General features: G+C 32.3%; 2 non-coding genes across 2 annotated transcripts; both read left to right on the top strand.

The window, feature by feature from the left end:
* Positions 1-1,757: 1,757 nt before the first annotated feature.
* On the top strand, positions 1,758-1,831 carry TRNAP-UGG (transfer RNA proline (anticodon UGG)). Its single transcript has one exon. It is a non-coding gene; the product is annotated as a tRNA-Pro (tRNA).
* Positions 1,832-2,020: 189 nt separating this feature from the next.
* On the top strand, positions 2,021-2,094 carry TRNAW-CCA (transfer RNA tryptophan (anticodon CCA)). Its single transcript has one exon. It is a non-coding gene; the product is annotated as a tRNA-Trp (tRNA).
* The last annotated feature ends 10,445 nt before the right edge of the window (positions 2,095-12,539 follow it).

The following is a 12,539-nucleotide window of genomic DNA, read 5'->3' as shown; positions in this document are numbered from 1 at the left end:
CCTAATCAATGAAAATCCAACTCCTAATCATTCGAAGACTGTAAACTAAAAATCATTCGAAGACGGTAAACTAAAAAAATAAATAATTGACTCGAGAATAAAGAAAAAAATTATTAAAAAAATAAGAACTAAATAAAAAATAGAATAAAAAAAAATAAAAGAATATTGATACAATCATATACCAGGTTAAAAAGGTTAAAAATTTATTAACGTGCATATCGAATAATTTAAAACTAAAAACTTCACTTTAAAAAGAAAGCGTGGAATAGACAAGGAAATACAAATATAGACTAATATATAAATAAAATATTTGTTATATATTAGTTATATATTATATCTAACTAATTATATACTTAATATTACTTAATATATTATATAATATATATTATTATACCTGAATACCTAATGTCCTATTTTCTCATACTAAATACCTAATGTTACCTAAATACCTAATGTCCTATTTTCTCATATTCTCGGGAAGGGTTGACATACGAGTACTTGATTCGATTTATTTCTTTATCTCCCCGTGAATTGTATGTTTGTAACAATAGGAACAGAATTTCTTCAATTCCAATCGACTAGGCGTATTGTGTCGATTTTTTTGAGTAATATACCTGGAAATGCCCGTTGATTCCTTATTAACGACGTTTCGAACACAACTGGTACATTCCAAAATAATCGTTACTCGGACATCTTTACTCTTGGCCATGAACCCCCTTTGAGTTTTTAATTCACCCAACTCTTCTATTTTCCGATCAAAAGTGAAGAAGAAAGGAATGAAAATAAATAAATAAAAGTTGCTAACTCAAAACCAAATCCTGAAAGATTTCGTTGCAATCAATTGCAATCAATATAGTAAATCAATATGTATTATACTAATAGTAAATAAGTAATACAATGATTTCTAACTCGATTTAGAATCACAGTACGGTATTTTCTTTAAGTATCTTGTAGGATACTGTTGTTCCAGCCACATTTCTCTTTTCGCTCTACTAGTAATTTAATTGGAGCTTGAACCCAAGTTTTGTTGAGGTTCAATCCACTTTTTTCGTTCTACCTTCCTTATTTATTTTATATAATTCTTATATAATTAGAATTCTAAAAAAACTAAATAGAATTATTTCTTATATAATTAGAATTCATTTCTTATATAATTATAATTCTAAAAACAACTAAAGTCAAGGGGGGGCGAGAGATTAGTCACAGATATTTGATTGTATATCGATCTAATCTTTTTCACCCCGTCCCGCGACAATAACTAGAATTAAAAAAAAGGGAATGTTAACGCATCCGGGAAGAAACGATTGATCTCTATCAATAAACCCGCTAAAGAACCGAACCAGAGAGTACTTAGTACCGGTGCTACGGAAAGATATGTTTTTAGATCTCGCATTTAAAATCCTCCTTCTTTATCGTATTACATACATTATGGTAATACATATATAATCACATGTATGTGTGGTTAAAGACCACTTGTATTTGTATATTTGTACCCGGAATTCCTAATTCAAAATTAAAATTTAAATGTACAATGATTCGATAGATAAGATTTTCCTTTTCTTAAAACAGCAAAATAGGTCCCTTTCTGCCTGAGAATTCCCGCCAAAAAGATTCATTTATTATTCATTATATGGTTGTTATATGATATGAGACCAAAAAGAGGAAATGGAAAGATAATTTTTGTATATCAATAGATGAAATAAGGGTGTGGAAAACAAGACAGGGATTCTCTACAATAACATCGTAGGCCAATTGAAAGGGATGTAGCGCAGCTTGGTAGCGCGTTTGTTTTGGGTACAAAATGTCACGGGTTCAAATCCTGTCATCCCTACCTATTACTTCTCCTTTGAGCAGTAAGGAGGGAGCCATTTTAGTTTTAGATTGATTAAAATTAAGCATACATAATCTATCATTTTCTCATATTATATATGATATATGATAGTATAGGTGTGCACGATGTATTGGGGTTATAAAATAAAAGAATCCTCTTTTTTACAGTCTTATTTATTATGATAAGAAAGCGCTCTTAGTTCAGTTCGGTAGAACGTGGGTCTCCAAAACCCAATGTCGTAGGTTCAAATCCTACAGAGCGTGATTCCGCTCTTGTTAAGTCGAAAATTACACCGAACTGAAAAAAAAAAAAAAAAAAAAAAAATTGAACAGCAATTCGAATTTGACCTCCTTGAATTAAATTAATTAAATTAAAATTAAAGGGGTCAGTCAAAAAAAGAGATGTTAATTAATCAAAGGTCCAACTGATCACCACGTATGTATTGTAAATATGCGGTTACGAATAATCCAGCCAAAGTAATAGGAATTAGACCTAAGACGATTCCAAATAGAAAAACTTCAATCATTTCAATTTATTTGAAAGGAGAAAAAGAAAGGTAATATCTATCCCTAAATATTAATCTCTATTGCCCATGAATATCAATAACTAATAATTGATAATTAACACGGTAAGGAACTATAGAATATATGGAATAGGACAGAAAACTTTGTTTTTATTAATTGTTCGTTCATTCAATTAATTTTCAAATAAGTCGTATCTTACTCAGACCAATAAATAGAGCTGAGGTTATAGTTAAAGCCGCTAGTAAAAAACCGAAATAACTAGTTAGAGTAGGCATGAAGGAGCTAAATGAAATATGTTCTTTTTATACATATGTTTATAAAGCACTTACCTAAGTTTCAATTTTTAAAAGAGACGGGGATAAGCAAAAATACCAATTGAAAGAATAAGTTCAATTGAAATTTTTTGATTCATCAATCATTCTAAACGGTATTCACAAAAATAGAGCGGCAGGACAAGAGTAGAAAAGAAAAAGAAATAGATTCATCATCTTTGTAGTTAGGTCAAGAAAAAACCTTTGGATCTAATACAAGAATACAAGAAAGGCCGCCTCACAAATATTGATTAGTAGAATTTTTTTTTTATTCCTTGCTCTTTTTTTTATCTATATCTAATACTATCGACTACTCTTACTTGTTACTAGACGACTAAGCAATTCCTTAAAATAAAAAAAGGAGGGCTTACAACAAAAAACAAAACCTCTTATGCAATTACGAAAAAAAGTCAATTTTTAGATTTCGCATCTAATTGACTTGCGGAAATATGATAATTTCCTTCATGAATTATTATAAACTTGTTGGATTCACGGGTTACCTGATCTTCCGTTTCTAGCCCCAAACCAATAATAGAATCCCCTATATTATATTCCAGGAATTTGAGGAATTTTCTATCGCATGATACGTGGTTATACATCGACAAGCAAGAAGAAGAAAGAAATTATCTAGCACTTCATGTCGATATACTGTTTGAAATTGCGTTGCTGTGTCAGAAGAAGGATAGCTATACTGATTCGGTATACTCTAAAAATACCTTTGGTACAATATTGACGATCTCACAAAGATTGAATTTCAGTGAATTTCCGTTTACTGATCTCATCTTTTACGGAATCGATCCCCTACAAGAATATGCGGAGCTCAGCATGTCTGGAAGCACAGGAGAACGTTCTTTTGCTGATATTATTACCAGTATTCGATACTGGATCATTCATAGTATTACTATACCTTCCCTATTCATTGCGGGTTGGTTATTCGTCAGCACAGGTTTAGCTTATGATGTGTTTGGAAGCCCTCGTCCAAACGAGTATTTTACAGAGAGCCGACAAGGAATTCCATTAATAACCGGCCGTTTTGATTCTTTGGAACAACTCGATGAATTTAGTAGATCTTTTTAGGAGGACCCAATGACCATAGATCGAACCTATCCAATTTTTACAGTGCGATGGTTGGCTGTTCACGGACTAGCTGTACCTACCGTTTCTTTTTTGGGGTCAATATCAGCAATGCAGTTCATCCAACGATAAACCTAATCCGAATTAATTATAGAGCTATGACACAATCAAACCCGAACGAACAAAATGTTGAATTGAATCGTACCAGTCTCTACTGGGGGTTATTACTCATTTTTGTACTTGCTGTTTTATTTTCCAATTATTTCTTCAATTAAGAAAAAAAGAGTAGTAGAATACTAAATAATAGTAGGAATTCTCTTATCCCATTCGGAAGGATTGCATCTCATAATTATCTATGACTGTTTATGTCTTTAGCATGACCACTTGATGAAATGTGGAGGGAAGCGGGATAAATGGCCGATACTACTGGAAGGATTCCTCTTTGGATAATAGGTACGGTAACTGGTATTCCTGTGATCGGTTTAATAGGTATTTTCTTTTATGGTTCATATTCTGGATTGGGTTCGTCCCTGTAATATGTAATAATGGGATGAACTAAGTTATAGGCATGAAAGTGTAAGAACTCAACGGGGCCCGCCTCCTCTTTCTTTGTCTGATTCGCGAGGAGGGGTCCCGTTGAATTCTTAATGATCATAATATTTTGTTCGTATAAATATAAATGACAACAAATAGATCACTTTTTCCGATGATGTTTTTGAAAAATGAACTCGATTAATTGATTCATAGCATCTGTTCTTCGATAGTATCTATCGATACTTTCAAGGTTAGAAGAAAAAAAGGAATCACTCAATTTCCTTTTCCTGGATGACACAATCACAATATATATTTAATTTTAATATTTAATTTTTTTTAATATTTAATTTTAATATTTTAATATTTAATTTTAATATTTCTTTTTTTTTTCTGTCGACCAGATATCAAGCAAACCCTTTCTAGACTAGTCTAACCTTACTCTATTTATTTTAGTATTTCATCAAAGTTTGAAATTTTTTTATAAGTTCATCGCCTTGCTTCTATTTTATATTTATAAAAAAAAGGATTCCTTCTCTTTTTTTTGGTTGTCCATTACTTATTATATTATATTATACTTATTTATACTTATACTTATTTTATACTTATTTATACTTATTTTATACTTATTATATTATCCTTATTACTTATTCGATTACTTTATTACTTATTCTATTATCTATTATAATCTATTATCTATTATAAGTAAATCTAAAAAAATAAAGGGTTCTGAAAAATCTGGAAAAATATAAACTAAGAATAGAAATCTTTGACGAATGGGATCCGGAATTGTTATTATTTCGACACAAGAAAAGGAATTTTACACATCCTTTTCTTGTGCCGAAGGCTAGGAAGACGAAGAATACTCCCTGTAATTATTTGTTCCCCTCATTTATCCTTCCTTTCTATTCTCCGCTTACTTATCTTATGTTTAGTATCTAATCAAATTGAATTTAGAAAACAAAACCCATTCTGTGACATTTCAATCTGACAATAGGGATATAATTACACCCCTCCCATTTAGATTGAAAAAAGAAAAGAAGGGGTAAAGACAAATAGTCTTCTTCACAATATACAGATTTTGAATGCGGTAAAAGTAATTCCTAGAGAAAGAATATAAACAAGCAAAAGACTTTTCATACTTTTTTCATCATACCTAACCTAATTGCCAGGAAGAATTTGTTCTTTTTTACAAATTTGATGTTGATAAATCCACGGATCTAGAAATTCATTTCGGACACTTGAACCTTTTCAAATTGTTTCTTTTTAAGAACCAAAAAGATTTGTGCAAAAACAATAGATGCCAAGAAGAACAAAAGGCCTTGGACACGTAGTGGATCTTGAAGTACTATTTCTGCATCCCCCTGACCAAATCCACCCACATTAGGATTACTTGTTAATGGTTGATCAAGTTTGATAGATTCACCCTCTGAAACAAGAAGTTCTGGTCCTGGGGGGATAATATCAACCACTTGATGTCCATCCAATGCATCCGTTATGGTTATTTCGTACCCCCCTTTTTCTTTTCGTATGATTTTGCTTACTATACCTGTTGCCGTAGCATTATAAATTGTATTGTTACTTTTGTTCCCGTCGGGATAAATCTGACCCCTTCCCCTATTTCCGCCTACGTATATGGGATATTTTAAGAAATGAACATCCTTATTACTAGCAGGGTCTGGGGAAAGAATAGGAAAGGTGATTTCACTATATTTTTGACCAGGAACAGGACCTATCACAAGAATATTTTTCTGAGTGGGGCGGTAGTTCTGAAAAGACAGATTGCCTATCTTTTCTTTCATCTCGGGCGAAATACGATCAGGTGGGGCTAACTCAAACCCCTCCGGTAAAATAAGAACAGCACCCACATTCAAAGCCCCTTTCTTACCATTAGCAAGAACTTGTTTCAGTTGCATATCATAAGGAATTCTAACAACCGCTTCAAATACAGTATCAGGAAGTACCGCTTGTGGAACCTCAATATCCACGGGTTTATTAGCTAAATGGCAATTGGCACATACAATACGCCCAGTTGCTTCTCGTGGATTTTCATACCCCTGCTGCGCAAAAATGGGATATGCATTTGAAATGGATGCCCCGGTTATTATATAGATCATGAGCGATACGGAAATGGATCGAGTAATCTCCTCCTTTATCCAAGAAAAAGTATTTCTAGTTTGCATGGTACAATCATTGATCCCGAAAATTTCTACAATAAAATTAGGTAGGTCACTAGTATAGTTCCCTATCCACGATTCTGCTATTTACTTTTACTGAAAAAAAAAAAAATTTACTGAAATAGAGGAGGAATTGTATTCCCCTGATGGGTAGAAAGAGTAAAGTAAGTACGACTTTGCATTCTTTGCTTATATACAAAGTAAGAAAGATTCTAATTGAATCCGTGAATCATTTTTCAGTCAGTCAGTGAATGATAAATAACTACAAGTGACGGCGATACATGATTTAAATAACGAAAGATCGAATATTTAAAAATTGTATCTAGAATGACTGGAAGGGTACAAGCAAGAACAGATATAATTTGATCATTATGAGCAAATCCAAAATCTTTGTAGATATAGCCAATCATTAGTTCCCAACCGTGGTGCGAATGGAATCCGACACAGAACTCAGTTAATAAAAGAATAGAAAAAGCTTTTATTGTGTCGCTTAAATTATATAGGAATTCTTGAACCCAAGAGTTAAGAATAACAAGTTCTTCATTACCCAAAATAGAATAACCACTTAGAATAACGAAACAGATTAGATTTGTCGAGAAGTGCAAAATCGTATGGATACGATCCTCATTGTGCATCTTGATCAATTGGATCGTTTCTTTGTGGATTCCTATACGAAGTTTTTGTAGATGTGTTTCCGGGTATTCTTTTATCATTTCGTCCAACAGGAGGAGTTCCTCTACTTCTATGAATTGTTCTAGAATACTTTTTTCTTGAATATCATTCAAAAAAGTTTCGGATTGCCTAGTATTCCACCAATTAGTAATCCAAGATTTCAGACTTTTATTAAATGAGAGAGAGATCCACCAGGGCAAAAATACTATAGATGCAAAATATAGAAGGGGAGTGAATGCTTTCTTTTTTGCCATTTTTTCATCTGTGAATTGTTAATGAACCCACCTCATTCGTTGACTTTATGTGATCTAATCTTTCTATCAAGCATGACTTTCATTATATTATAAATTATAAGATAAATTATAAGGTAGGGGCCCATGAATCTATTCTCTGTTTTTTTTTTTTTTGATTCAGTGCTTAGTCCTTGAATCTAAAAAGAGTACAGAAATAGAAAATAAGAATCCACTTTGAATTCGAATGTTCGAATGAAATATATATATATATTATTGTTTCCAGATATCTCAATTGATCAAATTCGAAGCAATTGCCCTCTTTCGATAACTGCCCGAAAGAACCGCTTCAAATAATAAAGATTATTCTATTCAGATTTTGAGACGAAGGAGCTCCCTGTCTATATCAAGATATCAATCAAATATGTCGAAAAATTTTCGCGGGTTATCTAGACTGTATATAGTCTAGAGTCCGGGAATAATTGAAAAAAAAAAAATTATGAAAAATATTATGATGATCAAAAATGAGTGACAAAAAAAGACAGAAAAGTTATCATTACATTTATCATTATGTTATAAGAAAGAAATCTACTTGTTTAGTTCTTAAGGAGCACAAAAGAAAGGATAAAAGGGGAGGGGCTGATTGACAAAAGGAAAGTAGAGAAAATTTACAAGATATAATCTATCTGTATCTAACGTATCAACTCCAAATATTGAAAATAAAAAGTTAAATATTTCGAAATACTTTGATATATGAGATGAATCCATTATTTCGATTTCTTGCTTGTTTTGTTACTGAATTAAGTTGAGTGGTTTTACATTTACAGACGCATAAAAAACAATTTTTGTGGACAAAAAAAAAAAAACAGTTTTGTTTTATGTTATGACTCTTCCGTATACGTCTTCTTTGGTTCGAGTGGGCATTCTTAAGAAACTTCAGTTTAGTTCTGCTATAGAAAAAAGAGGCTTCTTGTCTTGAGTTTTTTCCTCCTGCCGAGAAAGCATTTATTCTGCAATTCATTTCAAAAGACTTCAATCGGTACACGCAAAAAATAGGCCAATTCAGCAGCTTTTTGCTCAATTTCTCGTGGAGTCAAATTCTCATCAGTACGAGTCAAGGGAACGGCCCCCTGGCCTCTGATTTCCATATAAAGGACACGCCGAGCATAAATACCCTCTTTAACTTCTATTCTGATGGACTGAATATCTTTCATAAGGAATCGTAGAAAGATGCGACGATTTTTTCCAGGAAAACCCCAACGAAAAATACATACTATTCCCTCTTTTCTATCGAATCGATCATAACCACTACCTACATTCCAAAAAATCGTGCACCACAAATAGGAACTAATAAAGAGACCCGCGATCCCATAGAAAGACATCACGATTCCTTGTGGAAAAAAAACTATTTGCTGAGACGGAAATAAAGATATCAAATTCCTACCAAGATAACTAGAAGTTCCAACTAATAAAAACCCTAATGAACCAAAAAAAAGAATAAAGGCCCAGCAGAAATTGCTTGTTTTTCGAGACCCCACTATAAATTCTATCCATATAGATTCTGATCGCCAACTCATACATACTAGATCCAGTTGCATTTTATTGGAATTGAGAAAATAAGCAAAAAAATTTGACTTTACTTTTTTTGTTTCCGAAGTAACTCTCATCAACTAGTGCTATTTTGATATGAACTTTTAGAAGTAATTCATCAAATTGCTTAGATCTAAAATCATCCCCTTTATATGATCCCCTATACAGATCTACTAGATATATAGACTTTAATTTCATACATTCGTCCGGTACCGATCCACTTGCTATAATTCATTTACCCCTATATCATGTTTACGTATGCATAAGAGGAGCTTTTTCATTTATGTTCGGGGAAGCCGGATGGATGTTATACAATATTCTACTAAATAGATATCCGTGGCATCTAAGTCGTGAAAAAAAAAATAGATAAGATTTGGTCTTGGCCTTGGCCCCATCGAATCTAAAAAATCTTAGTTTTTTGAACATACAAAGATAAAGAAGCCATTGCAATTGCCGGAAATACTAGGCCTACTAAAGGCACAAAAATAGAGGGAATTGTCATAAAATGGGTACCTCAATTTAATATTCGTACCTGTTATTGTTATATTGTTAGTTATAAAGTTAGTTATAAATATATCTTATAATAATTATATTATAATTCGTATATTATACTAAGTATATCTAAATATTATACTAAGTATATCGAAATACTAAGTATATCTAAATATTATACTAAGTATATCTAAATACTAAGTATATCTAAATATTATACTAAGTATATCTAAATACTAAGTATATCTAAATACTAAGTATATCTAAGCGAGTATATATATCTAATATATATATCTTATCTAATAAGTGCAAGGAATGTAGAATTAAATAAAGGGACTTGCCCATCTTTCTAAATGAAATAAAATAGGTGTATGATAAGATAATCCACTTTCTTTATTATCTTACTTTATTCCTACTTTTCTTATTATTATTATTCTATTGTTCTTGTCTTCTAATTTTAATTTCTAATTTGAATTTAATAAAGAAAGAGTTTATTACAAATTGAGAAAGAGTTTATTACAAATTGTCGAAAGATTCGATTCGTTAGAATCCGATCCAAGAACAGGGATTTTTAGTAAAAATAGAATTCTCGGGAGATATAGAAAGATGCAAAACTCTATATTTATATTTTTTCTATATTTGAATTATATAAACATACGCAATAGAGCAAGATAAAATTCGTTTTTCGACAATTCCATTTTATGTCACAAAGTCAAAGCCCATTATGCGGGCTTTGACTTTGATTCTGATAAACTAACTAACTGCCTTTTCACTACAAAGAAAATAATTTAACTTAAGACTCTACTTGATTGAATTTTGATTCAAAGGAAAAAAACCGTGGAACTGAAATAACTCACTCAGAACACCCTTTAAAGGATTACGTGGTACGATTGGATCGAATAAACCCTTATGGAATAAATATTCAGCCTCCTGTGAACCTTCAGGTACTGTTATATTCAATGTTTGCTCAATTACTCTTTTACCCGCAAATGCAATATAGGCATTGGGTTCAGCAATAATGATATCCCCCAACATACCAAAACTCGCGGTCACTCCACCAGTAGTAGGAGATGTAAGAATTGATACATAAAATAACTTTTTATTTGATTGATAATCATATAAAGCAGAAGATATTTTAGCCATTTGCATCAAGCTCAAACTTCCTTCTTGCATGCGTGCTCCTCCGGAAGCACACACTAGAATAAGAGGCAAAAAATTATTGGTAGCATATTCGATCAAACGGGTGATTTTCTCGCCTACTGCGGATCCCATACTACCCCCCATAAACTGAAAATCCATAACCCCGATTGCTATAGGAATACCGTTTAGTTGACCCGTACCTGTTTGAATAGCCTCAGTTAATCCTGTCTCTCTTTGATAAGAATCAAGACGATCTTTATAGGGCTCTTCGTCATACTCAAACGGATCAGAATCAATACCATCTTCGTCATACTCAAACGGATAAGAATCAATACCATCTTCGTCATACTGAAATGGATCAGAATCAATACCATCTTTATCTTTGTCAAACTGAAATGGATCATAATCAATACCATCTTTATCTTTATCTTTGTCAAACTGAACTTTATCTTTGTCAAACTGAACTTTATCTTTGTCAAACTGAACTTTATCTTTGTCATACTGAACTTTATCTTCGTCATACTGAAATGGATCAGAATCAAGACCATCTTTATCTTTGTTAAACTGAAATGGATCATAATTAATACCATCTTTATCTTTGTTAAACTGAACTTTATCTTTGTCATACTGAACTTTATCTTTGTCAAACTGAACTTTATCTTTGTCATACTGAACTTTATCTTCGTCATACTGAACTTTATCTTCGTCATACTGAAATGGATCAGAATCAATACCATCCATATAAGGCTCTTCTTGGTCAGACTGAAATGGATCATAATCAATACCATCTTCGTCAGAACCATCTTCGTCAGCTTCGTCAGAACCATCTTCGTCAGCTTCGTCAGAACCATCTTCGTCAGCTTCGTCAGAACCATCTTCGTCAGCTTCGTCAGAACCATCTTCGTCAGCTTCGTCAGAACCATCTTCGTCAGCTTCGTCAGAACCATCTTCGTCAGACTGAAATGGATCATAATCAATACCATCTTCGTCAGACTGAAATGGATCATAATCAATACCATCTTCGTCATACTGAAATTCAATGGGATCCAGAGAGATCATGTCTTCATCCATAGGATCCCAAGTACCTGGATCAATCGAAAGTTCGATTCTATCTGAACTACTCATTTTCAAATGATATCCACAGTATTCACAAATATTCATTTTTGGCTTAAGAAATTTCTTATAATTTAATCCATAACAATCTTCATTTTCGCATAGAACCCACAAATGCTTGAAATCTTTAGGCCTTTCTAAATCATTACCATTTGCGCAACTTTCTTTTAGAGTTAAATCATTACCATTTGCGCAACTTTCTTTTAGAGTTAAATCATTACCATTTGCGCAACTTTCTTTTAGAGTTAAATCATTACCATTTGCGCAACTTTCTTTTAGAGTTAAATCATTACCATTTGCGCAACTTTCTTTTAGAGTTAAATCATTACCATTTGCGCAACTTTCTTTTAGAGTTAAATCATTACCATTTGCGCAACTTTCTTTTAGAGTTAAACCATTGTCTTCACTACTATTTCCACCTTCAACACAAATGTAACCACAAATGCAATTATAAATATAACTATCATTGTAATTGTCACTACCACTTAAAATGGAACTATCAATACAGGTTTGAGAACGAAGATAAGAGTTAATACAACTCTTAATGTGATTATTCCAACTATAGTTAGTATCATACAAGTTAAAATCATAGTGGGGATCGTCATTGTCAATCTCAAAAATTTGATTTTCACTATTAAAATATAGAGAATAATTATCCTGATTACTATCATTATCCTGATTACTATCCCTAATTAAAACCCTAATTCGGGTGTCATCAGAAATGAAATTCCGAATGTCTTTGACGCCAACTAAATGATCAACCTTACTGTAATAACTAGAGCTGTCACTACAACCATGAATGTTTTTATCCATATCATTTCTAACCGGGTCTTCGTTTACACTAGTATTTTCAA

Source organism: Durio zibethinus, unplaced genomic scaffold (genome assembly GCF_047325235.1).
Source record: "Durio zibethinus cultivar Kanyao isolate XHJ-2024 unplaced genomic scaffold, ASM4732523v1 HiC_scaffold_246, whole genome shotgun sequence".
Classification (NCBI taxonomy): Eukaryota; Viridiplantae; Streptophyta; class Magnoliopsida; order Malvales; family Malvaceae; genus Durio; species Durio zibethinus.
Note: the sequence above shows the minus strand (reverse complement) of the source record. Positions and strands in the feature narration are given on the sequence as shown.